Source organism: Taudactylus pleione, unplaced genomic scaffold, assembly GCF_031769625.1.
Source record: "Taudactylus pleione unplaced genomic scaffold, aTauple2 ptg000070l, whole genome shotgun sequence".
Classification (NCBI taxonomy): domain Eukaryota; kingdom Metazoa; phylum Chordata; class Amphibia; order Anura; family Myobatrachidae; genus Taudactylus; species Taudactylus pleione.
Window position 1 is genome coordinate 2105338 of NW_028284472.1, and position 27313 is coordinate 2132650.

The 27313-nt window shown below is 37.3% G+C and overlaps 18 non-coding genes across 18 annotated transcripts; all 18 read right to left on the minus strand.

The window, feature by feature from the left end:
• Positions 1-140: 140 nt before the first annotated feature.
• On the minus strand, positions 141-212 carry TRNAA-CGC (transfer RNA alanine (anticodon CGC)). The gene has a single exon. It is a non-coding gene; the product is annotated as a tRNA-Ala (tRNA).
• Positions 213-1063: 851 nt separating this feature from the next.
• On the minus strand, positions 1064-1135 carry TRNAA-CGC (transfer RNA alanine (anticodon CGC)). Its single transcript has one exon. It is a non-coding gene; the product is annotated as a tRNA-Ala (tRNA).
• Positions 1136-2909: 1774 nt separating this feature from the next.
• Positions 2910-2981, minus strand: TRNAA-UGC (transfer RNA alanine (anticodon UGC)). Its single transcript has one exon. It is a non-coding gene; the product is annotated as a tRNA-Ala (tRNA).
• An 851-nt stretch (positions 2982-3832) lies between these two features.
• Positions 3833-3903, minus strand: TRNAA-CGC (transfer RNA alanine (anticodon CGC)). The gene has a single exon. It is a non-coding gene; the product is annotated as a tRNA-Ala (tRNA).
• Positions 3904-5677: 1774 nt separating this feature from the next.
• On the minus strand, positions 5678-5749 carry TRNAA-CGC (transfer RNA alanine (anticodon CGC)). Its single transcript has one exon. It is a non-coding gene; the product is annotated as a tRNA-Ala (tRNA).
• An 851-nt stretch (positions 5750-6600) lies between these two features.
• TRNAA-CGC (transfer RNA alanine (anticodon CGC)) lies at positions 6601-6672 on the minus strand. The gene has a single exon. It is a non-coding gene; the product is annotated as a tRNA-Ala (tRNA).
• A 2696-nt stretch (positions 6673-9368) lies between these two features.
• Positions 9369-9440, minus strand: TRNAA-CGC (transfer RNA alanine (anticodon CGC)). Its single transcript has one exon. It is a non-coding gene; the product is annotated as a tRNA-Ala (tRNA).
• Positions 9441-10291: 851 nt separating this feature from the next.
• TRNAA-CGC (transfer RNA alanine (anticodon CGC)) lies at positions 10292-10363 on the minus strand. The gene has a single exon. It is a non-coding gene; the product is annotated as a tRNA-Ala (tRNA).
• A 1773-nt stretch (positions 10364-12136) lies between these two features.
• TRNAA-CGC (transfer RNA alanine (anticodon CGC)) lies at positions 12137-12208 on the minus strand. The gene has a single exon. It is a non-coding gene; the product is annotated as a tRNA-Ala (tRNA).
• An 851-nt stretch (positions 12209-13059) lies between these two features.
• On the minus strand, positions 13060-13131 carry TRNAA-CGC (transfer RNA alanine (anticodon CGC)). Its single transcript has one exon. It is a non-coding gene; the product is annotated as a tRNA-Ala (tRNA).
• Positions 13132-14905: 1774 nt separating this feature from the next.
• On the minus strand, positions 14906-14977 carry TRNAA-CGC (transfer RNA alanine (anticodon CGC)). The gene has a single exon. It is a non-coding gene; the product is annotated as a tRNA-Ala (tRNA).
• Positions 14978-15828: 851 nt separating this feature from the next.
• Positions 15829-15900, minus strand: TRNAA-CGC (transfer RNA alanine (anticodon CGC)). Its single transcript has one exon. It is a non-coding gene; the product is annotated as a tRNA-Ala (tRNA).
• Positions 15901-17674: 1774 nt separating this feature from the next.
• TRNAA-CGC (transfer RNA alanine (anticodon CGC)) lies at positions 17675-17746 on the minus strand. Its single transcript has one exon. It is a non-coding gene; the product is annotated as a tRNA-Ala (tRNA).
• Positions 17747-20441: 2695 nt separating this feature from the next.
• On the minus strand, positions 20442-20513 carry TRNAA-CGC (transfer RNA alanine (anticodon CGC)). Its single transcript has one exon. It is a non-coding gene; the product is annotated as a tRNA-Ala (tRNA).
• Positions 20514-21364: 851 nt separating this feature from the next.
• Positions 21365-21436, minus strand: TRNAA-CGC (transfer RNA alanine (anticodon CGC)). The gene has a single exon. It is a non-coding gene; the product is annotated as a tRNA-Ala (tRNA).
• A 1773-nt stretch (positions 21437-23209) lies between these two features.
• Positions 23210-23281, minus strand: TRNAA-CGC (transfer RNA alanine (anticodon CGC)). The gene has a single exon. It is a non-coding gene; the product is annotated as a tRNA-Ala (tRNA).
• An 851-nt stretch (positions 23282-24132) lies between these two features.
• Positions 24133-24204, minus strand: TRNAA-CGC (transfer RNA alanine (anticodon CGC)). Its single transcript has one exon. It is a non-coding gene; the product is annotated as a tRNA-Ala (tRNA).
• A 1773-nt stretch (positions 24205-25977) lies between these two features.
• TRNAA-CGC (transfer RNA alanine (anticodon CGC)) lies at positions 25978-26049 on the minus strand. The gene has a single exon. It is a non-coding gene; the product is annotated as a tRNA-Ala (tRNA).
• Between the last annotated feature and the right edge of the window lie 1264 nt (positions 26050-27313).

Here is a 27313-nt window from a genome sequence, read left to right on the forward strand (position 1 = left end):
AATATAATCATATTTGATTGATTTTTTATGATTTGTATTCAACTTTGACTATTGCTGTAGAGTACTTTTATTGGTTTGCTTGTTTTCTTTGGCTCTACTAGAGAGTTTACATATGGTAAAAAGCTGTATTTTGTAAAACTTGGAGATGCCGGGGATTGAAACCGGGGCCTCATACATGCGAAGCATGCGCTCTACCACTGAGCTACATCCCCTATGAGCTGCTATTTTTTTATGCACAAGTGATTGCAGCTTTATATTTTACTAGAGATTTACTACTTTTCAGAGTTATTAGGGATATCTTAGAGGATGGAAGCATAACCATTATACCATGCTTGACTGCAAGGACTTTATGGTTTTCACGGCTGATGAGAATGCAAGTAGATGCCCATTCCAAACCCAGGAATGCTCATAAAGTTCTCCATCAGAGACTGGTTTATCATCAGAATCCCCTACTTTTACTAATGAATGGTGTGGATATTGATCAAGGTTTGCTAACTAGAGGGCTGTCTTACATTCTGTTTGGTCATCAGTGTCAGAACTTAGCAGAAGGGCACAAAGGATGCATGCTAAGACTGCCTCTTGGGCATTGCTAGCTAATGCTTCACCAGACAATCTATGTAGAGTTGATATGTTGCCATCATTCCATGCTTTGAAATTTCAATAAGTGCTTGCCCTCCAAGCCCATGTCCATCCTCTTTTTGTTCATAAAGTGGTTGAACTTGTCTCTCAATCTTAATCATTTAGTTCTGCTATATTATTTGTCTCGCTCTTTTATTAAACTTTGCTCAGGTAGTCGCCTTCAGTTCCCACTGAAAATAAAAAATCTATTTCCTACTTACCATATGTTTTCCCTCAGTGTAGTAGAATGGCAATAAGCATTCAATGGGAACTTAACTTTGAAAAATGGAATGAAGAAGATGATGAATATAATCATATTTGATTGATTTTTTATGATTTGTATTCAACTTTGACTATTGCTGTAGAGTACTTTTATTGGTTTGCTTGTTTTCTTTGGCTCTACTAGAGAGTTTACATATGGTAAAAAGCTGTATTTTGTAAAATTTGGAGATGCCGGGGATTGAAACCGGGGCCTCATACATGCGAAGCATGCGCTCTACCACTGAGCTACATCCCCTATGAGCTGCTATTTTTTTATGCACAAGTGATTGCAGCTTTATATTTTACTAGAGATTTACTACTTTTCAGTGTTATTAGGGATATCTTAGAGGATGGAAGCATAACCATTATACCATGCTTGACTGCAAGGACTTTATGGTTTTCACGGCTGATGAGAATGCAAGTAGATGCCCATTCCAAACCCTGGAATGCTCATAAAGTTCTCCATCAGAGACTGGTTTATCATCAGAATCCCCTACTTTTACTAATGAATGGTGTGGATATTGATCAAGTTTTGCTAACTAGAGGGCTGTCTTACATTGTGTTTGGTCATCAGTGTCAGAACTTAGCAGAAGTGCACAAAGGATGCATGCTAAGACTGCCTCTTGGGCATTGCTAGCTAATGCTTCACCAGACAATCTATGTAGAGTTGATATGTAGTCATCATTCCATGCTTTGAAATTTCATTAAGTGCTTGCCCTCCAAGCCCATGTCCATCCTCTTTTTGTTCATAAAGTGGTTGAACTTGTCTCTCAATCTTAATCATTTAGAACTGCTATATTATTTGTCTCGCTCTTTTATTAAACTTTGCTCAGGTAGTCGCCTTCAGTTCCCACTGAGAATAAAAAATCTATTTCCTACTTACCATATGTTTTCCCTCAGTGTAGAAGAATGGCAATAGGCATTCAATGGGAACTTAACTTTGAAAAATGGATTGAAGAAGATGATGAATATAATCATATTTGCTTAATTTTTTATGATTTGTATTCAACTTTGACTATTGCTGTACAGTTCTTGTATTGGTTTGCTTGTTATCTTTGGCTCTTCTAGAGAGTTTACATATGGTAAAAAGCTGTATTTTGCAAAACTTAGAGATTCTGGGGATTGATCTCAGGAGCTTATACACGCGAAGCATGCGCTCTACCACCGAGCTACATCCCCTATGAGCTGCTATTTTCTGATGCATAAGTGATTGCAGCTTTACAATTCACTAGAGATTTACTACTTTTCAGTGTTATTAGTGATATCTTAGAGGATGGAAGGATAACCATTATACCATGCTTGACTTCAAGGACATTATGGTTTTCATGGCTGATGAGAATGCAAGTAGATGCCCATTCCGAACATTGGAATGCTCTTAAAGTTCTCCATCAGAGACTGGTTCATCATCAGAATCCCCTACTTTTACTAATGAATGGTGTGGATATTGATCAAGTTTTGCTAACTAGAGGGCTGTCTTACATTCTGTTTGGTCATCAGTGTCAGAACTTAGCAGAAGGGCACAAAGGATGCATGCTAAGACTGCCTCTTGGCGACTGCTAGCTAATGCTTCACCAGACAATCTATGTAGAGTTGATATGTTGTCATCATTCCATGCTTTGAAATATCATTAAGTGCTTGCCCTCCAAGCCCATGTTCACCCTCTTTTTCTTCACAAAGTGTTTGAACTTGTCTCTCAATCTTAATCAATTAGTTTTGCTATATTATTTGTCTTGCTCTTTTATTAAACTTTGCTTGAGTTGTCGCCTTCAGTTCCCACTGAATATTAAAAATCTATTTCCTATTTACCATAAGTTTTCCCTCAGTGTAGGAGAATGGCAATAAGCATTCAATGGGAACTTAACTTTGAAAAATGGAATGAAGAAGATGATGAATATAATCATATTTGATTGATTTTTTATGATTTGTATTCAACTTTGACTATTGCTGTAGAGTACTTTTATTGGTTTGCTTGTTTTCTTTGGCTCTACTAGAGAGTTTACATATGGTAAAAAGCTGTATTTTGTAAAACTTTGAGATGCCGGGTATTGAAACCGGGGCCTCATACATGCAAAGCATGCGCTCTACCACTGAGCTACATCCCCTATGAACTGCTATTTTTTTATGCACAAGTGATTGCAGCTTTACATTTCATTAGAGATTTACTACTTTTCAGTGTTATTAGGGATATCTTAGAGGATGGAAGCATGACCATTATACCATGCTTGACTGCAAGGACTTTATGGTTTTCATGGGTGATGAGAATGCAAGTAGAAGCCCATTCCAAACATTGGAATGCTCTTAAAGTTCTCCATTAGAGACTGGTTTATCATCAGAATCCCCTACTTTTACTAATGAATGGTGTGGATATTGATCAAGTTTTGCTAACTAGAGGGCTGTCTTATATTCTGTTTGGTCATCAGTGTCAGAACTTAGTAGAAGGGCACAAAGGATGCATGCTATGACTGCCTCTTGGGCATTGCTAGCTAATGCTTCACCAGACAATCTAAGTAGAGTTCATATGTTGTCATCATTTCATGCTTTGAAATGTCATTAAGTGCTTGCCCTCCAAGCCCATGTCCATCCTCTTTTTGTTCACAAAGTGTTTGAACTTGTCTTTCAATCTTAAACAATTAGTTTTGCTATATTATTTGTCTCGCTCTTTTATTAAACTTTGCTCAGGTAGTCGCCTTCAGTTCCCACTGAAAATAAAAAATCTATTTCCTACTTACCATATGTTTTCCCTCAGTGTAGGAGAATGGCAATAGGCATTCAATAGGTACTTAACTTTGAAAACTGGAATGAAGAAGATGATGAATATAATCATATTTGATTGATTTTTTATGATTTGTATTCAACTTTGACTATTGCTGTAGAGTACTTTTATTGGTTTGCTTGTTTTCTTTGGCTCTACTAGAGAGTTTACATATGGTAAAAAGCTGTATTTTGTAAAACTTGGAGATGCCGGGGATTGAACCGGGGCCTCATACATGCGAAGCATGCGCTCTACCACTGAGCTACATCCCCTATGAGCTGCTATTTTTTTATGCACAAGTTATTGCAGCTTTACATTTCACTAGAGATTTACTACTTTTCAGTGTTATTAGGGATATCTTAGAGGATGGAAGCTTAACCTTTATACAATGCTTGACTGCAAGGACTTTATGGTTTTCATGGCTGAAGAGAATGCAGGTAGATGCCCATTCCAAACACTGGATTGCTCTTAAAGTTCTCCATCAGAGACTGGTTTATCATCAGAATCCCTTACTTTTACTAATGAATGGTGTGGATATTGATCAAGCTTTGCTAACTAGAGGGCTGTCTTACATTCTGTTTGGTCATCAGTGTCAGAACTTAGCAGAAGGGCACAAAGGATGCATGCTAAGACTGCCTCTTGGGCATTGCTAGCTAATGCTTCACCAGACAATCTATGTAGAGTTGATATGTTGTCATCATTCCATGCTTTGAAATTTCATTAAGTGCTTGCCCTCCAAACCCATGTCCATCCTCTTTTTGTTCATAAAGTGGTTGAACTTGTCTCTCAATCTTAATCATTTAGTTCTGCTATATTATTTGTCTCGCTCTTTTATTAAACTTTGCTCAGGTAGTCGCCTTCAGTTCCCACTGAGAATAAAAAATCTATTTCCTACTTACCATATGTTTTCCCTCAGTGTAGGAGAATGGCAATAGGCATTCAATGGGAACTTAACTTTGAAAAATGGAATGAAGAAGATGATGAATATAATCATATTTGATTAATTTTTTATGATTTGTATTCAACTTTGACTATTGCTGTAGAGTACTTGTATTGGTTTGCTTGTTATCATTGGCTCTTCTAGAGAGTTTACATATGGTAAAAAGCTGTATTATGCAAAACTTGGAGATTCTGGGGATTGAACTCAGGAGCTTATACAAGCGAAGCATGCGCTCTACCACCGAGCTACATCCCATATGAGCTGCTATTTTCTGATGCACAAGTGATTGCAGCTTTACATTTCACTAGAGATTTACTACTTTTCAGTGCTATTAGGGATATCTTAAAGGATGGAAGCATAACCATTATACCATGCTTGACTGCAAGGACTTTATGGTTTTCATGGCTGATGAGAATGCAAGTAGATGCCCATTCCAAACACTTGAATGCTCTTAAAGTTCTCCATCAGAGACTGGTTCATCATCAGAATCCCCTACTTTTACTAATGAATGGTGTGGATATTGATCAAGTTTTGCTAACTAGAGGGCTGTCTTACATTCTGTTTGGTCATCAGTGTCAGAACTTAGCAGAAGGGCACAAAGGATGCATGCTAAGACTGCCTCTTCGCCACTGCTAGCTAATGCTTCACCAGACAATCTATGTAGATTTGATATGTTGTCATCATTCCATGCTTTGAAATTTCATTAAGTGCTTGCCCTCCAAGCCCATGTCCATCCTCTTTTTGTTCACAAAGTGTTTGAACTTGTCTCTCAATCTTAATCAATTAGTTTTGCTATATTATTTGTCTCGCTCTTTTATTAAACTTTGCTTGAGTTGTCGCCTTCAGTTCCCACTGAAAATAAAAAATCTATTTCCTACTTACCATAAGTTTACCCTCAGTGTAGGAGAATGGCAATAAGCATTCAATGGGAACTTAACTTTGAACAATGGAATGAAGAAGATAATGAATATAATCATATTTGATTGATTTTTTATGATTTGTATTCAACTTTGACTATTGCTGTAGAGTACTTTTATTGGTTTGCTTGTTTTCTTTGGCTCTACTAGAGAGTTTAAATATGGTAAAAAGCTGTATTTTGTAAAATTTGGAGATGCCGGGGATTGAAACCGGGGCCTCATACATGCGAAGCATGCGCTCTACCACTGAGCTACATCCCCTATGAGCTGCTATTTTTTTATGCACAAGTGATTGCAGCTTTATATTTTACTAGAGATTTACTACTTTTCAGTGTTATTAGGGATATCTTAGAGGATGGAAGCATAACCATTATACCATGCTTGACTGCAAGGACTTTATGGTTTTCACGGCTGATGAGAATGCAAGTAGATGCCCATTCCAAACCCTGGAATGCTCATAAAGTTCTCCATCAGAGACTGGTTTATCATCAGAATCCCCTACTTTTACTAATGAATGGTGTGGATATTGATCAAGTTTTGCTAACTAGAGGTCTGTCTTACATTCTGTTTGGTCATCAGTGTCAGAACTTAGCAGAAGGGCACAAAGGATGCATGCTAAGACTGCCTCTTGACCACTGCTAGCTAATGCTTCACCAGACAATCCATGTAGAGTTGATATGTTGACATCATTCCATGCTTTGATATATCATTAAGTGCTTGCCCTCCAAGCCCATGTCCATCCTCTTTTTGTTCACAAAGTGTTTGAACTTGTCTCTCAATCTTAATCAATTAGTTTTGCTATATTATTTGTCTCGCTCTTTTATTAAACTTTGCTCGGGTAGTCGCCTTCAGTTCCCACTGAAAATAAAAAATCTATTTCCTACTTACCATATGTTTTCCCTCAGTGTAGGAGAATGGCAATAGGCATTCAATGGGAACTTAACTTTGAAAAATGGAATGAAGAAGATGATGAATATAATCATATTTGATTGATTTTTTATGATTTGTATTCAACTTTGACTATTGCTGTAGAGTACTTTTATTGGTTTGTTTGTTTTCTTTGGCTCTACTAGAGAGTTTACATATGGTAAAAAGCTGTATTTTGTAAAACTTGGAGATGCCGGGGATTGAATCCGGGGCCTCATACATGCGAAGCATGCGTTCTACCACTGAGCTACATCCCCTATGAGCTGCTATTTTTTTATGCACAAGTGATTGCAGCTTTATATTTTACTAGAGATTTACTACTTTTCAGTGTTATTAGGGATATCTTAGAGGATGGAAGCATAACCATTATACCATGCTTGACTGCAAGGACTTTATGGTTTTCACGGCTGATGAGAATGCAAGTAGATGCCCATTCCAAACCCTGGAATGCTCATAAAGTTCTCCATCAGAGACTGGTTTATCAGCAGAATCCCCTACTTTTACTAATGAATGGTGTGGATATTGATCAAGTTTTGCTAACTAGAGGGCTGTCTTACATTCTGTTTGGTCATCAGTGTCAGAACTTAGCAGAAGGGCACAAAGGATGCATGCTAAGACTGCCTCTTGGGCATTGCTAGCTAATGCTTCACCAGACAATCTATGTAGAGTTGATATGTTGTCATCATTCCATGCTTTGAAATTTCATTAAGTGCTTGCCCTCCAAGCCCATGTCCATCCTCTTTTTGTTCATAAAGTGGTTGAACTTGTCTCTCAATCTTAATCATTTAGTTCTGCTATATTATTTGTCTCGCTCTTTTATTAAACTTTGCTCAGGTAGTCGCCTTCAGTTCCCACTGAGAATAAAAAATCTAATTCCTACTTACCATATGTTTTCACTCAGTGTAGGAGAATGGCAATAGGCATTCAATGGGAACTTAACTTTGAAAAATGGAATGAAGAAAATGATGAATATAATCATATTTGATTAATTTTTTATGATTTGTATTCAACTTTGACTATTGCTGTAGAGTACTTGTATTGGTTTGTTGTTATCATTGGCTCTTCTAGAGAGTTTACATATGGTAAAAAGCTGTATTTTGCAAAACTTGGAGATTTTGGGGATTGAACTCAGGAGCTTATACAAGCGAAGCATGCGCTCTACCACCGAGCTACATCCCATATGAGCTGCTATTTTCTGATGCCTAAGTGATTGCAGCTTTACAATTCACTAGAGATTTACTACTTTTCAGTGTTATTAGGGATATCTTAGAGGATGGAAGCATAACCATTATACCATGCTTGACTGCAAGGACTTTATGGTTTTCATGGCTGATGAGAATGCAAGTAGATGCCCATTCCAAACACTGGAATGCTCTTAAAGTTCTCCATCAGAGACTGGTTTATCATCAGAATCCCCTACTTTTACTATTGAATGGTGTGGATATTGATCAAGTTTTGCTAACTAGAGGGCTGTCTTACATTCTGTTTGGTCATCAGTGTCAGAACTTAGCAGAAGGGCACAAAGGATGCATGCTAAGACTGCATCTTGGGCATTGCTAGCTAATGCTTCACCAGGCAATCTATGTAGAGTTGATATGTTGTCATCATTCCATGCTTTGAAATTTCATTAAGTGTCTGCCCTCCAAGCCCATGTCCATCCTCTTTTTGTTCATAAAGTGGTTAAACTTGTCTCTCAATCTTAATCATTTAGTTATGCTATATTATTTGTCTCGCTCTTTTATTAAACTTTGCTCGGGTAGTCGCCTTCAGTTCCCACTGAAAATAAAAAATCTATTTCCTACTTACCATATGTATTCCCTCAGTGTAGGAGAATGGCAATAGGCATTCAATGGGAACTTAACTTTGAAAAATGGAATGAAGAAGATGATGAATATAATCATATTTGATTAATTTTTTATGATTTGTATTCAACTTTGACTATTGCTGTAGAGTTCTTGTATTGGTTTGCTTGTTATCTTTGGCTCTTCTAGAGAGTTTACATATGGTAAAAAGCTGTATTGTGCAAAACTTAGAGATTCTGGGGATTGAACTCAGGAGCTTATACAAGCAAAGCATGCGCTCTACCACCGAGCTACATCCCCTATGAACTGCTATTTTCTGATGCATAAGTGATTGCAGCTTTACAATTCACTAGAGATTTACTACTTTTCAGTGTTATTAGTGATATCTTAGAGGATGGAAGGATAACCATTATACCATGCTTGACTTCAAGGACTTTATGGTTTTCATGGCTGATGAGAATGCAAGTAGATGCCCATTCCGAACATTGGAATGCTCTTAAATTTCTCCATAAGAGACTGGTTCATCATCAGAATCCCCTACTTTTACTAATGAATGGTGTGGATATTGATCAAGTTTTGCTAACTAGAGGGCTGTCTTACATTCTGTTTGGTCATCAGTGTCAGAACTTAGCAGAAGGGCACAAAGGATGCATGCTAAGACTGCCTCTTGGCCACTGCTAGCTAATGCTTCACCAGACAATCTATGTAGAGTTGATATGTTGTCATCATTCCATGCTTTAAAATATCATTAAGTGCTTGCCCTCCAAGTCCATGTCCGTCCTCTTTTTCTTCACAAAGTGTTTGAACTTGTCTCTCAATCTTAATCAATTAGTTTTGCTATATTATTTGTCTCGCTCTTTTATTAAACTTTGCTTGAGTTGTCGCCTTCAGTTCCCACTGAAAATAAAAAATCTATTTCCTACTTACCATAAGTTTTCCCTCAGTGTAGGAGAATGGCAATAAGCATTCAATGGGAACTTAACTTTGAAAAATGGAATGAAGAAGATGATGAATATAATCATATTTGATTGATTTTTTATGATTTGTATTCAACTTTGACTATTGCTGTAGAGTACTTTTATTGGTTTGCTTGTTTTCTTTGGCTCTACTAGAGAGTTTACATATGGTAAAAAGCTGTATTTTGTAAAACTTGGAGATGCCGGGGATTGAAACCGGGGCCTCATACATGCGAAGCATGCACTCTACCACTGAGCTACATCCCCTATGAGCTGCTATTTTTTTATGCACAAGTGATTGCAGCTTTACATTTCACTACAGATTTACTACTTTTCAGTGTTATTAGGGATATCTTAGAGGATGGAAGCATAACCATTATACCATGTTTGACTGCAAGGACTTTATGGTTTTCATGGGTGATGAGAATGCAAGTAGAAGCCCATTCCAAGCATTGGAATGCTCTTAAAGTTCTCCATAAGAGACTGGTTTATCATCAGAATCCCCTACTTTTACTAATGAATGGTGTGGATATTGATCAAGTTTTGCTAACTAGAGGGCTGTCTTACATTCTGTTTGGTCATCAGTGTCAGAACTTAGTAGAAGGGCACAAAGGATGCATGCTATGACTGCCTCTTGGGCATTGCTAGCTAATGCTTCACCAGACAATCTAAGTAGAGTTCATATGTTGTCATCATTCCATGCTTTGAAATTTCATTAAGTACTTGCTCTCCAAGCCAATGTCCATCCTCTTTTTGTTCACAAAGTGTTTGAACTTGTCTTTCAATCTTAAACAATTAGTTTTGCTATATTATTTGTCTCATCTTTTTAATAAACTTTGCTCAGGTAGTCGCCTTCAGTTCCCACTGAAAATTAAAAATCTATTTCCTACTTACCATATGTTTTCCCTCAGTGTAGGAGAATGGCAATAGGCATTCAATAGGTACTTAACTTTTAAAACTGGAATGAAGAAGATGATGAATATAATCATATTTGATTGATTTTTTATGATTTGTATTCAACTTTGACTATTGCTGTAGAGTACTTTTATTGGTTTGCTTGTTTTCTTTGGCTCTACTAGAGAGTTTACATATGGTAAAAAGCTGTATTTTGTAAAACTTGGAGATGCCGGGGATTGAATCCGGGGCCTCAAACATGCGAAGCATGCGCTCTACCATTGAGCTACATCCCCTATGAGCTGCTATTTTTTTATGCACAAGTGATTGCAGCTTTACATTTCACTAGAGATTTACTACTTTTCAGTGTTATTAGGGATATCTTAGAGGATGGAAGCATAATTATTATACCATGCTTGACTGCAAGGACTTTATGGTTTTCATGGCTGATGAGAATGCAAGTAGATGCCCCTTCCAAACACTGGAATGCTCTTAAAGTTCTCCATCAGAGACTGGTTTATCATCAGAATCCCCAACTTTTACTAATGAATGGTGTGGATATTGATCAAGTTTTGCTAACTAGAGGGCTGTCTTACATTCTGTTTGGTCATCAGTGTCTGAACTTAGCAGAAGGGCACAAAGGATGCATGCTAAGACTGCCTCTTGGGCATTGCTAGCTAATGCTTCACCAGACAATCTATTTAGAGTTGATATGTTGTCATCATTCCATGCTTTGAAATTTCATTAAGTGCTTGCCCTCCAAGCCCATGTCCATCCTCTTTTTGTTCATTAATGGTTGTACTTGTCTCTCAATCTTAATCATTTAGTTCTGCTATATTATTTGTCTCGCTCTTTTATTAAACTTTGCTTGAGTTGTCGCCTTCAGTTCCCACTGAAAATAAAAAATCTATTTCCTACTTACCATATGTTTTCCCTCAGTGTAGGAGAATGGTAATAGGCATTCAATGGGAACTTAACTTTGAAAACTGGAATGAAGAAGATGATGAATATAATCATATTTGATTGATTTTTTATGATTTGTATTCAACTTTGACTATTGCTGTAGAGTACCTGTATTGGTTTGCTTGTTATCTTTGGCTCTTCTAGAGAGTTTACATATGGTAAAAAGCTGTATTTTGCAAAACTTAGAGATTCTGGGGATTGAACTCAGGGGCTTATACAAGCGAAGCATGCGCTCTACCACCGAGCTACATCCCCTATGAGCTGCTATTTTTTTATGCACAAGTGATTGCAGCTTTACATTTCACTAGAGATTTACTACTTTTCAGTGTTATTAGGGATATCTTAGAGGATGGAAGCATAACCATTATACCATGGTTGACTGCAAGGACTTTATGGTTTTCATGGCTGATGAGAATGCAAGTAGATGCCCATTCCGAACATTGGAATGCTCTTAAAGTTCTCCATCAGAGACTGGTTCATCATCAGAATCCCCTACTTTTACTAATGAATGGTGTGGATATTGATCAAGTTTTGCTAACTAGAGGGCTGTCTTACATTCTGTTTGGTCATCAGTGTCAGAACTTAGCAGAAGGGCACAAAGGATGCATGCTAAGACTGCCTCTTGGCCACAGCTAGCTAATGCTTCACCAGACAATCTATGTAGAGTTGATATGTTGTCATCATTCCATGCTTTGAAATTTCATTAAGTGCTTGCCCTCCAAGACCATGTCCATCCTCTTTTTGTTCACAAAGTGTTTGAACTTGTCTCTCAATCTTAATCAATTAGTTTTGCTATATTATTTGTCTCGCTCTTTTATTAAACTTTGCTTGAGTTGTCGCCTTCAGGTCCCACTGAAAATAAAAAATCTATTTCCTACTTACCATAAGTTTTCCCTCAGTGTAGGAGAATGGCAATAAGCATTCAATGGGAACTTAACTTTGAAAAATGGAATGAAGAAGATGATGAATATAATCATATTTGATTGATTTTTTATGATTTGTATTCAACTTTGACTATTGCTGTAGAGTACTTTTATTGCTTTGCTTGTTTTCTTTGGCTCTACTAGAGAGTTTACATATGGTAAAAAGCTGTATTTTGTAAAACTTGGAGATGCCGGGGATTGAAACCGGGGCCTCATACATGCGAAGCATGCGCTCTACCACTGAGCTACATCCCCTATGAGCTGCTATTTTTTTATGCGCAAGTGATTGCAGCTTTACATTTCACTAGAGATTTACTACTTTTCAGTGTTATTAGTGATATCTTAGAGGATGGAAGCATAACCATTATACCATGCTTGACTGCAAGGACTTTATGGTTTTCATGGGTGATGAGAATGCAAGTAGAAGCCCATTCCAAACATTGTAATGCTCTTAAAGTTCTCCATCAGAGACTGGTTTATCATCAGAATCCCCTACTTTTACTAATGAATGGTGTGGATATTTATCAAGTTTTGCTAACTAGAGGGCTGTCTTACATTCTGTTTGGTCATCAGTGTCAGAACTTAGAAGAAGGGAACAAAGGATGCATGCTAAGACTGCCTCTTGGCCACTGCTAGCTAATGCTTCACCAGACAATCCATGTAGAGTTGATATGTTGTCATCATTCCATGCTTTGATATATCATTAAGTGCTTGCCCTCCAAGCCCATGTCCATCCTCTTTTTGTTCACAAAGTGTTTGAACTTGTCTCTCAATCTTAATCAATTATTTTTGCTATATTATTTGTCTCGCTCTTTTATTAAACTTTGCTCGGGTAGTCGCCTTCAGTTCCCACTGAGAATAAAAAATCTATTTCCTACTTACCATATGTTTTCCCTCAGTGTAGGAGAATGGCAATAGGCATTCAATGGGAACTTAACTTTGAAAAATGGAATGAAGAAGATGATGAATATAATCATATTTGATTGATTTTTTATGATTTGTATTCAACTTTGACTATTGCTGTAGAGTACTTTTATTGGTTTGCTTGTTTTCTTTGGCTCTACTAGAGAGTTTACATATGGTAAAAAGCTGTATTTTGTAAAACTTGGAGATGCCGGGGATTGAAACCAGGGCCTCATACATGCGAAGCATGCGCTCTACCACTGAGCTACATCCCCTATGAGCTGCTATTTTTTTATGCACAAGTGATTGCAGCTTTATATTTTACTAGAGATTTACTACTTTTCAGTGTTATTAGGGATATCTTAGAGGATGGAAGCATAACCATTATACCATGCTTGACTGCAAGGACTTTATGGTTTTCATGGCTGATGAGAATGCAAGTAGATGACCATTCCAAACACTGGAATGCTCTTAAAGTTCTCCATCAGAGACTGGTTTATCATCAGAATCCCCTACTTTTACTATTGAATGGTGTGGATATTGATCAAGTTTTGCAAACTAGAGGGCTGTCTTACATTCTGTTTGGTCATCAGTGTCAGAACTTAGCAGAAGGGCACAAAGGATGCATGCTAAGACTGCCTCTTGGGCATTGCTAGCTAATGCTTCAGCAGGCAATTTATGTAGAGTTGATATGTTGTCATCATTCCATGCATTGAAATTTCATTAAGTGTCTGCCCTCCAAGCCCATGTCCATCCTCTTTTTGTTCATAAAGTGGTTAAACTTGTCTCTCAATCTTAATCATTTAGTTATGCTATATTATTTGTCTCGCTCTTTTATTAAACTTTGCTCGGGTAGTCGCCTTCAGTTCCCACTGAAAATAAAAAATCTATTTCCTACTTACCATATGTTTTCCCTCAGTGTAGGAGAATGGCAATAGGCATTCAATGCGAAATTAACTTTGAAAAATGGAATGAAGAAGATGATGAATATAATCATATTTGATTAATTTTTTATGATTTGTATTCAACTTTGACTATTGCTGTTGAGTTCTTGTATTGGTTTGCTTGTTATCTTTGGCTCTTCTAGAGAGTTTACATATGGTAAAAAGCTGTATTTTGCAAAACTTAGAGATTCTGGGGATTGAACTTAGGAGCTTATACAAGCGAAGCATGCGCTCTACCACCGAGCTACATCCCCTATGAGCTGCTATTTTCTGATGCATAAGTGATTGCAGCTTTACAATTCACTAGCGATTTACTACTTTTCAGTGTTATTAGTGATGTCTTAGAGGATGGAAGGATAACCATTATACCATGCTTGACTTCAAGGACTTTATGGTTTTCATGGCTGATGAGAATGCAAGTAGATGCCCATTCCGAACATTGGAATGCTCTTAAAGTTCTCCATCAGAGACTGGTTCATCATCAGAATCCCCTACTTTTACTAAAGAATGGTGTGGATATTGATCAAGTTTTGCTAACTAGAGGGCTGTCTTACATTCTGTTTGGTCATCAGTGTCAGAACTTAGCAGAAGGGCACAAAGGATGCATGCTAAGACTGCCTCTTGGCCACTGCTAGCTAATGCTTCACCAGTCAATCTATGTAGAGTTGATATGTTGTCATCATTCCATGCTTTGAATTATCATTAAGTGCTTGCCCTCCAAGCCCATGTCCATCCTCTTTTTGTTCATAAAGTGTTTGAACTTGTCTCTCAATCTTAATCATTTAGTTATGCTATATTATTTGTCTCGCTCTTTTATTAAACTTTGCTCAGGTAGTCGCCTTCAGTTCCCACTGAAAATAAAAAATCTTCTTCCTACTTACCATATGTTTTCCCTCAGTGTAGGAGAATGGCAATAGGCATTCAATAGTTACTTAACTTTGAAAACTGGAATGAAGAAGATGATGAATATAATCATATTTGATTGATTTTTTATGATTTGTATTCAACTTTGACTATTGCTGTAGAGTACTTTTATTGGTTTGCTTGTTTTCTTTGGCTCTACTAGAGAGTTTACATATGGTAAAAAGCTGTATTTTGTAAAACTTGGAGATGCCGGGGATTGAATCCGGGGCCTCAAACATGCGAAGCATGTGCTCTACCATTGAGCTACATCCCCTATGAGCTGCTATTTTTTTATGCACAAGTGATTGCAGCTTTACATTTCACTAGAGATTTACTACTTTTCAGTGTTATTAGGGATATCTTAGAGGATGGAAGCATAATTATTATACCATGCTTGACTGCAAGGACTTTATGGTTTTCATGGCTGATGAGAATGCAAGTAGATGCCCCTTCCAAACACTGGAATGCTCTTAAAGTTCTCCATCAGAGACTGGTTTATCATCAGAATCCCCTACTTTTACTAATGAATGGTGTGGATATTGATCAAGTTTTGCTAACTAGAGGGCTGTCTTACATTCTGTTTGGTCATCAGTGTCTGAACTTAGCAGAAGGGCACAAAGGATGCATGCTAAGACTTCCTCTTGGGCATTGCTAGCTAATGCTTCACCAGACAATCTAAGTAGAGTTCATATGTTGTCATCATTCCATGCTTTGAAATTTCATTAAGTACTTGCCCTCCAAGCCAATGTCCATCCTCTTTTTGTTCACAAAGTGTTTGAACTTGTCTCTCAATCTTAATCAATTATTTTTGCTATATTATTTGTCTCGCTCTTTTATTAAACTTTGCTCGGGTAGTCGCCTTCAGTTCCCACTGAGAATAAAAAATCTATTTCCTACTTACCATATGTTTTCCCTCAGTGTAGGAGAATGGCAATAGGCATTCAATGGGAACTTAACTTTGAAAAATGGAATGAAGAAGATGATGAATATAATCATATTTGATTGATTTTTTATGATTTGTATTCAACTTTGACTATTGCTGTAGAGTACTTTTATTGGTTTGCTTGTTTTCTTTGGCTCTACTAGAGAGTTTACATATGGTAAAAAGCTGTATTTTGTAAAACTTGGAGATGCCGGGGATTGAAACCAGGGCCTCATACATGCGAAGCATGCGCTCTACCACTGAGCTACATCCCCTATGAGCTGCTATTTTTTTATGCACAAGTGATTGCAGCTTTATATTTTACTAGAGATTTACTACTTTTCAGTGTTATTAGGGATATCTTAGAGGATGGAAGCATAACCATTATACCATGCTTGACTGCAAGGACTTTATGGTTTTCATGGCTGATGAGAATGCAAGTAGATGACCATTCCAAACACTGGAATGCTCTTAAAGTTCTCCATCAGAGACTGGTTTATCATCAGAATCCCCTACTTTTACTATTGAATGGTGTGGATATTGATCAAGTTTTGCAAACTAGAGGGCTGTCTTACATTCTGTTTGGTCATCAGTGTCAGAACTTAGCAGAAGGGCACAAAGGATGCATGCTAAGACTGCCTCTTGGGCATTGCTAGCTAATGCTTCAGCAGGCAATTTATGTAGAGTTGATATGTTGTCATCATTCCATGCATTGAAATTTCATTAAGTGTCTGCCCTCCAAGCCCATGTCCATCCTCTTTTTGTTCATAAAGTGGTTAAACTTGTCTCTCAATCTTAATCATTTAGTTATGCTATATTATTTGTCTCGCTCTTTTATTAAACTTTGCTCGGGTAGTCGCCTTCAGTTCCCACTGAAAATAAAAAATCTATTTCCTACTTACCATATGTTTTCCCTCAGTGTAGGAGAATGGCAATAGGCATTCAATGCGAAATTAACTTTGAAAAATGGAATGAAGAAGATGATGAATATAATCATATTTGATTAATTTTTTATGATTTGTATTCAACTTTGACTATTGCTGTTGAGTTCTTGTATTGGTTTGCTTGTTATCTTTGGCTCTTCTAGAGAGTTTACATATGGTAAAAAGCTGTATTTTGCAAAACTTAGAGATTCTGGGGATTGAACTTAGGAGCTTATACAAGCGAAGCATGCGCTCTACCACCGAGCTACATCCCCTATGAGCTGCTATTTTCTGATGCATAAGTGATTGCAGCTTTACAATTCACTAGCGATTTACTACTTTTCAGTGTTATTAGTGATGTCTTAGAGGATGGAAGGATAACCATTATACCATGCTTGACTTCAAGGACTTTATGGTTTTCATGGCTGATGAGAATGCAAGTAGATGCCCATTCCGAACATTGGAATGCTCTTAAAGTTCTCCATCAGAGACTGGTTCATCATCAGAATCCCCTACTTTTACTAAAGAATGGTGTGGATATTGATCAAGTTTTGCTAACTAGAGGGCTGTCTTACATTCTGTTTGGTCATCAGTGTCAGAACTTAGCAGAAGGGCACAAAGGATGCATGCTAAGACTGCCTCTTGGCCACTGCTAGCTAATGCTTCACCAGTCAATCTATGTAGAGTTGATATGTTGTCATCATTCCATGCTTTGAATTATCATTAAGTGCTTGCCCTCCAAGCCCATGTCCATCCTCTTTTTGTTCATAAAGTGTTTGAACTTGTCTCTCAATCTTAATCATTTAGTTATGCTATATTATTTGTCTCGCTCTTTTATTAAACTTTGCTCAGGTAGTCGCCTTCAGTTCCCACTGAAAATAAAAAATCTTCTTCCTACTTACCATATGTTTTCCCTCAGTGTAGGAGAATGGCAATAGGCATTCAATAGTTACTTAACTTTGAAAACTGGAATGAAGAAGATGATGAATATAATCATATTTGATTGATTTTTTATGATTTGTATTCAACTTTGACTATTGCTGTAGAGTACTTTTATTGGTTTGCTTGTTTTCTTTGGCTCTACTAGAGAGTTTACATATGGTAAAAAGCTGTATTTTGTAAAACTTGGAGATGCCGGGGATTGAATCCGGGGCCTCAAACATGCGAAGCATGTGCTCTACCATTGAGCTACATCCCCTATGAGCTGCTATTTTTTTATGCACAAGTGATTGCAGCTTTACATTTCACTAGAGATTTACTACTTTTCAGTGTTATTAGGGATATCTTAGAGGATGGAAGCATAATTATTATACCATGCTTGACTGCAAGGACTTTATGGTTTTCATGGCTGATGAGAATGCAAGTAGATGCCCCTTCCAAACACTGGAATGCTCTTAAAGTTCTCCATCAGAGACTGGTTTATCATCAGAATCCCCTACTTTTACTAATGAATGGTGTGGATATTGATCAAGTTTTGCTAACTAGAGGGCTGTCTTACATTCTGTTTGGTCATCAGTGTCTGAACTTAGCAGAAGGGCACAAAGGATGCATGCTAAGACTTCCTCTTGGGCATTGCTAGCTAATGCTTCACCAGACAATCTATTTAGAGTTGATATGTTGTCATCATTCCATGCATTGAAATTTCATTAAGTGCTTGCCCTCCAAGCCCATGTCCATCCTCTTTTTGTTCATTAATGGTTGTACTTGTCTCTCAATCTTAATCATTTAGTTCTGCTATATTATTTGTCTCGCTCTTTTATTAAACTTTGCTCAGGTAGTCGCCTTCAGTTCCCACTGAGAATAAAAAATCTAATTCCTACTTACCATATGTTTTCACTCAGTGTAGGAGAATGGCAATAGGCATTCAATGGGAACTTAACTTTGAAAAATGGAATGAAGAAAATGATGAATATAATCATATTTGATTAATTTTTTATGATTTGTATTCAACTTTGACTATTGCTGTAGAGTACTTGTATTGGTTTGTTGTTATCATTGGCTCTTCTAGAGAGTTTACATATGGTAAAAAGCTGTATTTTGCAAAACTTGGAGATTCTGGGGATTGAACTCAGGAGCTTATACAAGCGAAGCATGCGCTCTACCACCGAGCTACATCCCATATGAGCTGCTATTTTCTGATGCCTAAGTGATTGCAGCTTTACAATTCACTAGAGATTTACTACTTTTCAGTGTTATTAGGGATATCTTAGAGGATGGAAGCATAACCATTATACCATGCTTGACTGCAAGGACTTTATGGTTTTCATGGCTGATGAGAATGCAAGTAGATGCCCATTCCAAACACTGGAATGCTCTTAAAGTTCTCCATCAGAGACTGGTTTATCATCAGAATCCCCTACTTTTACTATTGAATGGTGTGGATATTGATCAAGTTTTGCTAACTAGAGGGCTGTCTTACATTCTGTTTGGTCATCAGTGTCAGAACTTAGCAGAAGGGCACAAAGGATGCATGCTAAGACTGCATCTTGGGCATTGCTAGCTAATGCTTCACCAGGCAATCTATGTAGAGTTGATATGTTGTCATCATTCCATGCTTTGAAATTTCATTAAGTGTCTGCCCTCCAAGCCCATGTCCATCCTCTTTTTGTTCATAAAGTGGTTAAACTTGTCTCTCAATCTTAATCATTTAGTTATGCTATATTATTTGTCTCGCTCTTTTATTAAACTTTGCTCGGGTAGTCGCCTTCAGTTCCCACTGAAAATAAAAAATCTATTTCCTACTTACCATATGTTTTCCCTCAGTGTAGGAGAATGGCAATAGGCATTCAATGGGAACTTAACTTTGAAAAATGGAATGAAGAAGATGATGAATATAATCATATTTGATTAATTTTTTATGATTTGTATTCAACTTTGACTATTGCTGTAGAGTTCTTGTATTGGTTTGCTTGTTATCTTTGGCTCTTCTAGAGAGTTTACATATGGTAAAAAGCTGTATTGTGCAAAACTTAGAGATTCTGGGGATTGAACTCAGGAGCTTATACAAGCGAAGCATGCGCTCTACCACCGAGCTACATCCCCTATGAGCTGCTATTTTCTGATGCATAAGTGATTGCAGCTTTACAATTCACTAGAGATTTACTACTTTTCAGTGTTATTAGTGATATCTTAGAGGATGGAAGGATAACCATTATACCATGCTTGACTTCAAGGACTTTATGGTTTTCATGGCTGATGAGAATGCAAGTAGATGCCCATTCCGAACATTGGAATGCTCTTAAATTTCTCCATAAGAGACTGGTTCATCATCAGAATCACCTACTTTTACTAATGAATGGTGTGGATATTGATCAAGTTTTGCTAACTAGAGGGCTGTCTTACATTCTGTTTGGTCATCAGTGTCAGAACTTAGCAGAAGGGCACAAAGGATGCATGCTAAGACTGCCTCTTGGCCACTGCTAGCTAATGCTTCACCAGACAATCTATGTAGAGTTGATATGTTGTCATCATTCCATGCTTTAAAATATCATTAAGTGCTTGCCCTCCAATTCCATGTCCGTCCTCTTTTTCTTCACAAAGTGTTTGAACTTGTCTCTCAATCTTAATCAATTAGTTTTGCTATATTATTTGTCTCGCTCTTTTATTAAACTTTGCTTGAGTTGTCGCCTTCAGTTCCCACTGAAAATAAAAAATCTATTTCCTACTTACCATAAGTTTTCCCTCAGTGTAGGAGAATGGCAATAAGCATTCAATGGGAACTTAACTTTGAAAAATGGAATGAAGAAGATGATGAATATAATCATATTTGATTGATTTTTTATGATTTGTATTCAACTTTGACTATTGCTGTAGAGTACTTTTATTGGTTTGCTTGTTTTCTTTGGCTCTACTAGAGAGTTTACATATGGTAAAAAGCTGTATTTTGTAAAACTTGGAGATGCCGGGGATTGAAACCGGGGCCTCATACATGCGAAGCATGCACTCTACCACTGAGCTACATCCCCTATGAGCTGCTATTTTTTTATGCACAAGTGATTGCAGCTTTACATTTCACTACAGATTTACTACTTTTCAGTGTTATTAGGGATATCTTAGAGGATGGAAGCATAACCATTATACCATGCTTGACTGCAAGGACTTTATGGTTTTCATGGGTGATGAGAATGCAAGTAGAAGCCCATTCCAAGCATTGGAATGCTCTTAAAGTTCTCCATAAGAGACTGGTTTATCATCAGAATCCCCTACTTTTACTAATGAATGGTGTGGATATTGATCAAGTTTTGCTAACTAGAGGGCTGTCTTACATTCTGTTTGGTCATCAGTGTCAGAACTTAGTAGAAGGGCACAAAGGATGCATGCTATGACTGCCTCTTGGGCATTGCTAGCTAATGCTTCACCAGACAATCTAAGTAGAGTTCATATGTTGTCATCATTCCATGCTTTGAAATTTCATTAAGTACTTGCCCTCCAAGCCAATGTCCATCCTCTTTTTGTTCACAAAGTGTTTGAACTTGTCTTTCAATCTTAAACAATTAGTTTTGCTATATTATTTGTCTCATCCTTTTAATAAACTTTGCTCAGGTAGTCGCCTTCAGTTCCCACTGAAAATAAAAAATCTATTTCCTACTTACCATATGTTTTCCCTCAGTGTAGGAGAATGGCAATAGGCATTCAATAGGTACTTAACTTTGAAAACTGGAATGAAGAAGATGATGAATATAATCATATTTGATTGATTTTTTATGATTTGTATTCAACTTTGACTATTGCTGTAGAGTACTTTTATTGGTTTGCTTGTTTTCTTTGGCTCTACTAGAGAGTTTACATATGGTAAAAAGCTGTATTTTGTAAAACTTGGAGATGCCGGGGATTGAATCCGGGGCCTCAAACATGCGAAGCATGCGCTCTACCATTGAGCTACATCCCCTATGAGCTGCTATTTTTTTATGCACAAGTGATTGCAGCTTTACATTTCACTAGAGATTTACTACTTTTCAGTGTTATTAGGGATATCTTAGAGGATGGAAGCATAATTATTATACCATGCTTGACTGCAAGGACTTTATGGTTTTCATGGCTAATGAGAATGCAAGTAGATGCCCCTTCCAAACACTGGAATGCTCTTAAAGTTCTCCATCAGAGACTGGTTTATCATCAGAATCCCCAACTTTTACTAATGAATGGTGTGGATATTGATCAAGTTTTGCTAACTAGAGGGCTGTCTTACATTCTGTTTGGTCATCAGTGTCTGAACTTAGCAGAAGGGCACAAAGGATGCATGCTAAGACTGCCTCTTGGGCATTGCTAGCTAATGCTTCACCAGACAATCTATTTAGAGTTGATATGTTGTCATCATTCCATGCTTTGAAATTTCATTAAGTGCTTGCCCTCCAAGCCCATGTCCATCCTCTTTTTGTTCATTAATGGTTGTACTTGTCTCTCAATCTTAATCATTTAGTTCTGCTATATTATTTGTCTCGCTCTTTTATTAAACTTTGCTTGAGTTGTCGCCTTCAGTTCCCACTGAAAATAAAAAATCTATTTCCTACTTACCATATGTTTTCCCTCAGTGTAGGAGAATGGTAATAGGCATTCAATGGGAACTTAACTTTGAAAAATGGAATGAAGAAGATGATGAATATAATCATATTTGATTAATTTTTTATGATTTGTATTCAACTTTGACTATTGCTGTAGTGTACTTGTATTGGTTTGCTTGTTATCTTTGGCTCTTCTAGAGAGTTTACATATGGTAAAAAGCTGTATTTTGCAAAACTTAGAGATTCTGGGGATTGAACTCAGGGGCTTATACAAGCGAAGCATGCGCTCTACCACCGAGCTACATCCCCTATGAGCTGCTATTTTTTCATGCACAAGTGATTGCAGCTTTACATTTCACTAGAGATTTACTACTTTTCAGTGTTATTAGGGATATCTTAGAGGATGGAAGCATAACCATTATACCATGGTTGACTGCAAGGACTTTATGGTTTTCATGGCTGATGAGAATGCAAGTAGATGCCCATTCCGAACATTGGAATGCTCTTAAAGTTCTATATCAGAGACTGGTTCATCATCAGAATCCCCTACTTTTACTAATGAATGGTGTGGATATTGATCAAGTTTTGCTAACTAGAGGGCTGTCTTACATTCTGTTTGGTCATCAGTGTCAGAACTTAGCAGAAGGGCACAAAGGATGCATGCTAAGACTGCCTCTTGGCCACAGCTAGCTAATGCTTCACCAGACAATCTATGTAGAGTTGATATGTTGTCATCATTCCATGCTTTGAAATTTCATTAAGTGCTTGCCCTCCAAGCCCATGTCCATCCTCTTTTTGTTCACAAAGTGTTTGAACTTGTCTCTCAATCTTAATCATTTAGTTTTGCTATATTATTTGTCTCGCTCTTTTATTAAACTTTGCTTGAGTTGTCGCCTTCAGGTCACACTGAAAATAAAAAATCTATTTCCTACTTACCATAAGTTTTCCCTCAGTGTAGGAGAATGGCAATAAGCATTCAATGGGAACTTAACTTTGAAAAATGGAATGAAGAAGATGATGAATATAATCATATTTGATTGATTTTTTATGATTTGTATTCAACTTTGACTATTGCTGTAGAGTACTTTTATTGGTTTGCTTGTTTTCTTTGGCTCTACTAGAGAGTTTACATATGGTAAAAAGCTGTATTTTGTAAAACTTGGAGATGCCGGGGATTGAAACCGGGGCCTCATACATGCGAAGCATGCGCTCTACCACTGAGCTACATCCCCTATGAGCTGCTATTTTTTTAGGCGCAAGTGATTGCAGCTTTACATTTCACTAGAGATTTACTACTTTTCAGTGTTATTAGGGATATCTTAGAGGATGGAAGCATAACCATTATACCATGCTTGACTGCAAGGACTTTATGGTTTTCATGGGTGATGAGAATGCAAGTAGAAGCCCATTCCAAACATTGTAATGCTCTTAAAGTTCTCCATCAGAGACTGGTTTATCATCAGAATCCCCTACTTTTACTAATGAATGGTGTGGATATTTATCAAGTTTTGCTAACTAGAGGGCTGTCTTACATTCTGTTTGGTCATCAGTGTCAGAACTTAGAAGAAGGGAACAAAGGATGCATGCTAAGACTGCCTCTTGGCCACTGCTAGCTAATGCTTCACCAGACAATCCATGTAGAGTTGATATGTTGTCATCATTCCATGCTTTGATATATCATTAAGTGCTTGCCCTCCAAGCCCATGTCCATCCTCCTTTTGTTCACAAAGTGTTTGAACTTGTCTCTCAATCTTAATCAATTAGTTTTGCTATATTATTTGTCTCGCTCTTTTATTAAGCTTTGCTTGAGTTGTCGCCTTCAGTTCCCACTGAAAATAAAAAATCTATTTCCTACTTACCATAAGTTTACCCTCAGTGTAGGAGAATGGCAATAAGCATTCAATGGGAACTTAACTTTGAAAAATGGAATGAAGAAGATGATGAATATAATCATATTTGATTGATTTTTTATGATTTGTATTCAACTTTGACTATTGCTGTAGAGTACTTTTATTGGTTTGCTTGTTTTCTTTGGCTCTACTAGAGAGTTTACATATGGTAAAAAGCTGTATTTTGTAAAACTTGGAGATGCCGGGGATTGAAACCGGGGCCTCATACATGCGAAGCATGCGCTCTACCACTGAGCTACATCCCCTATGAGCTGCTATTTTTTTATGCACAAGTGATTGCAGCTTTATATTTTACTAGAGATTTACTACTTTTCAGTGTTATTAGGGATATCTTAGAGGATGGAAGCATAACCATTATACCATGCTTGACTGCAAGGACTTTATGGTTTTCATGGCTGATGAGAATGCAAGTAGATGACCATTCCAAACACTGGAATGCTCTTAAAGTTCTCCATCAGAGACTGGTTTATCATCAGAATCCCCTACTTTTACTATTGAATGGTGTGGATATTGATCAAGTTTTGCAAACTAGAGGGCTGTCTTACATTCTGTTTGGTCATCAGTGTCAGAACTTAGCAGAAGGGCACAAAGGATGCATGCTAAGACTGCCTCTTGGGCATTGCTAGCTAATGCTTCAGCAGGCAATTTATGTAGAGTTGATATGTTGTCATCATTCCATGCTTTGAAATTTCATTAAGTGTCTGCCCTCCAAGCCCATGTCCATCCTCTTTTTGTTCATAAAGTGGTTAAACTTGTCTCTCAATCTTAATCATTTAGTTCTGCTATATTATTTGTCTCGCTCTTTTATTAAACTTTGCTCGGGTAGTCGCCTTCAGTTCCCACTGAAAATAAAAAATCTATTTCCTACTTACCATATGTTTTCCCTCAGTGTAGGAGAATGGCAATAGGCATTCAATGGGAAATTAACTTTGAAAAATGGAATGAAGAAGATGATGAATATAATCATATTTGATTAATTTTTTATGATTTGTATTCAACTTTGACTATTGCTGTAGAGTTCTTGTATTGGTTTGCTTGTTATCTTTGGCTCTTCTAGAGAGTTTACATATGGTAAAAAGCTGTATTTTGCAAAACTTAGAGATTCTGGGGATTGAATTAGGAGCTTATACAAGCGAAGCATGCGCTCTACCACCGAGCTACATCCCCTATGAGCTGCTATTTTCTGATGCATAAGTGATTGCAGCTTTACAATTCACTAGAGATTTACTACTTTTCAGTGTTATTAGTGATATCTTAGAGGATGGAAGGATAACCATTATACCATGCTTGACTTCAAGGACTTTATGGTTTTCATGGCTGATGAGAATGCAAGTAGATGCCCATTCCGAACATTGGAATGCTCTTAAAGTTCTCCATCAGAGACTGGTTCATCATCAGAATCCCCTACTTTTACTAATGAATGGTGTGGATATTGATCAAGTTTTGCTAACTAGAGGGCTGTCTTACATTCTGTTTGGTCATCAGTGTCAGAACTTAGCAGAAGGGCACAAAGGATGCATGCTAAGACTGCCTCTTGGCCACTGCTAGCTAATGCTTCACCAGTCAATCTATGTAGAGTTGATATGTTGTCATCATTCCATGCTTTGAATTATCATTAAGTGCTTGCCCTCCAAGCCCATGTCCATCCTCTTTTTGTTCATAAAGTGTTTGAACTTGTCTCTCAATCTTAATCATTTAGTTATGCTATATTATTTGTCTCGCTCTTTTATTAAACTTTGCTCAGGTAGTCGCCTTCAGTTCCCACTGAAATTAAAAAATCTTCTTCCTACTTACCATATGTTTTCCCTCAGTGTAGGAGAATGGCAATAGGCATTCAATAGTTACTTAACTTTGAAAACTGGAATGAAGAAGATGATGAATATAATCATATTTGATTGATTTTTTATGATTTGTATTCAACTTTGACTATTGCTGTAGAGTACTTTTATTGGTTTGCTTGTTTTCTTTGGCTCTACTAGAGAGTTTACATATGGTAAAAAGCTGTATTTTGTAAAACTTGGAGATGCCGGGGATTGAATCCGGGGCCTCAAACATGCGAAGCATGTGCTCTACCATTGAGCTACATCCCCTATGAGCTGCTATTTTTTTATGCACAAGTGATTGCAGCTTTACATTTCACTAGAGATTTACTACTTTTCAGTGTTATTAGGGATATCTTAGAGGATGGAAGCATAATTATTATACCATGCTTGACTGCAAGGACTTTATGGTTTTCATGGCTGATGAGAATGCAAGTAGATGCCCCTTCCAAACACTGGAATGCTCTTAAAGTTCTCCATCAGAGACTGGTTTATCATCAGAATCCCCTACTTTTACTAATGAATGGTGTGGATATTGATCAAGTTTTGCTAACTAGAGGGCTGTCTTACATTCTGTTTGGTCATCAGTGTCTGAACTTAGCAGAAGGGCACAAAGGATGCATGCTAAGACTTCCTCTTGGGCATTGCTAGCTAATGCTTCACCAGACAATCTATTTAGAGTTGATATGATGTCATCATTCCATGCTTTGAAATTTCATTAAGTGCTTGCCCTCCAAGCCCATGTCCATCCTCTTATTGTTCATTAATGGTTGTACTTGTCTCTCAATCTTAATCATTTAGTTCTGCTATATTATTTGTCTCGCTCTTTTATTAAACTTTGCTTGAGTTGTCGCCTTCAGTTCCCACTGAAAATAAAAAATCTATTTCCTACTTACAATATGTTTTCCCTCAGTGTAGGAGAATGGTAATAGGCATTCAATGGGAACTTAACTTTGAAAAATGGAATGAAGAAGATGATGAATATAATCATATTTGATTAATTTTTTATGATTTGTATTCAACTTTGACTATTGCTGTAGAGTACTTGTATTGGTTTGGTTGTTATCTTTGGCTCTTCTAGAGAGTTTACATATGGTAAAAAGCTGTATTTTGCAAAACTTAGAGATTCTGGGGATTGAACTCAGGGGCTTATACAAGCGAAGCATGCGCTCTACCACCGAGCTACATCCCCTATGAGCTGCTATTTTTTTATGCAGAAGTGATTGCAGCTTTACATTTCACTAGAGATTTACTACTTTTCAGTGTTATTAGGGATATCTTAGAGGATGGAAGCATAACCATTATACCATGGTTGACTGCAAGGACTTTATGGTTTTCATGGCTGATGAGAATGCAAGTAGATGCCCATTCCGAACATTGGAATGCTCTTAAAGTTCTCCATCAGAGACTGGTTCATCATCAGAATCCCCTACTTTTACTAATGAATGGTGTGGATATTGATCAAGTTTTGCTAACTAGAGGGCTGTCTTACATTCTGTTTGGTCATCAGTGTCAGAACTTAGCAGAAGGGCAC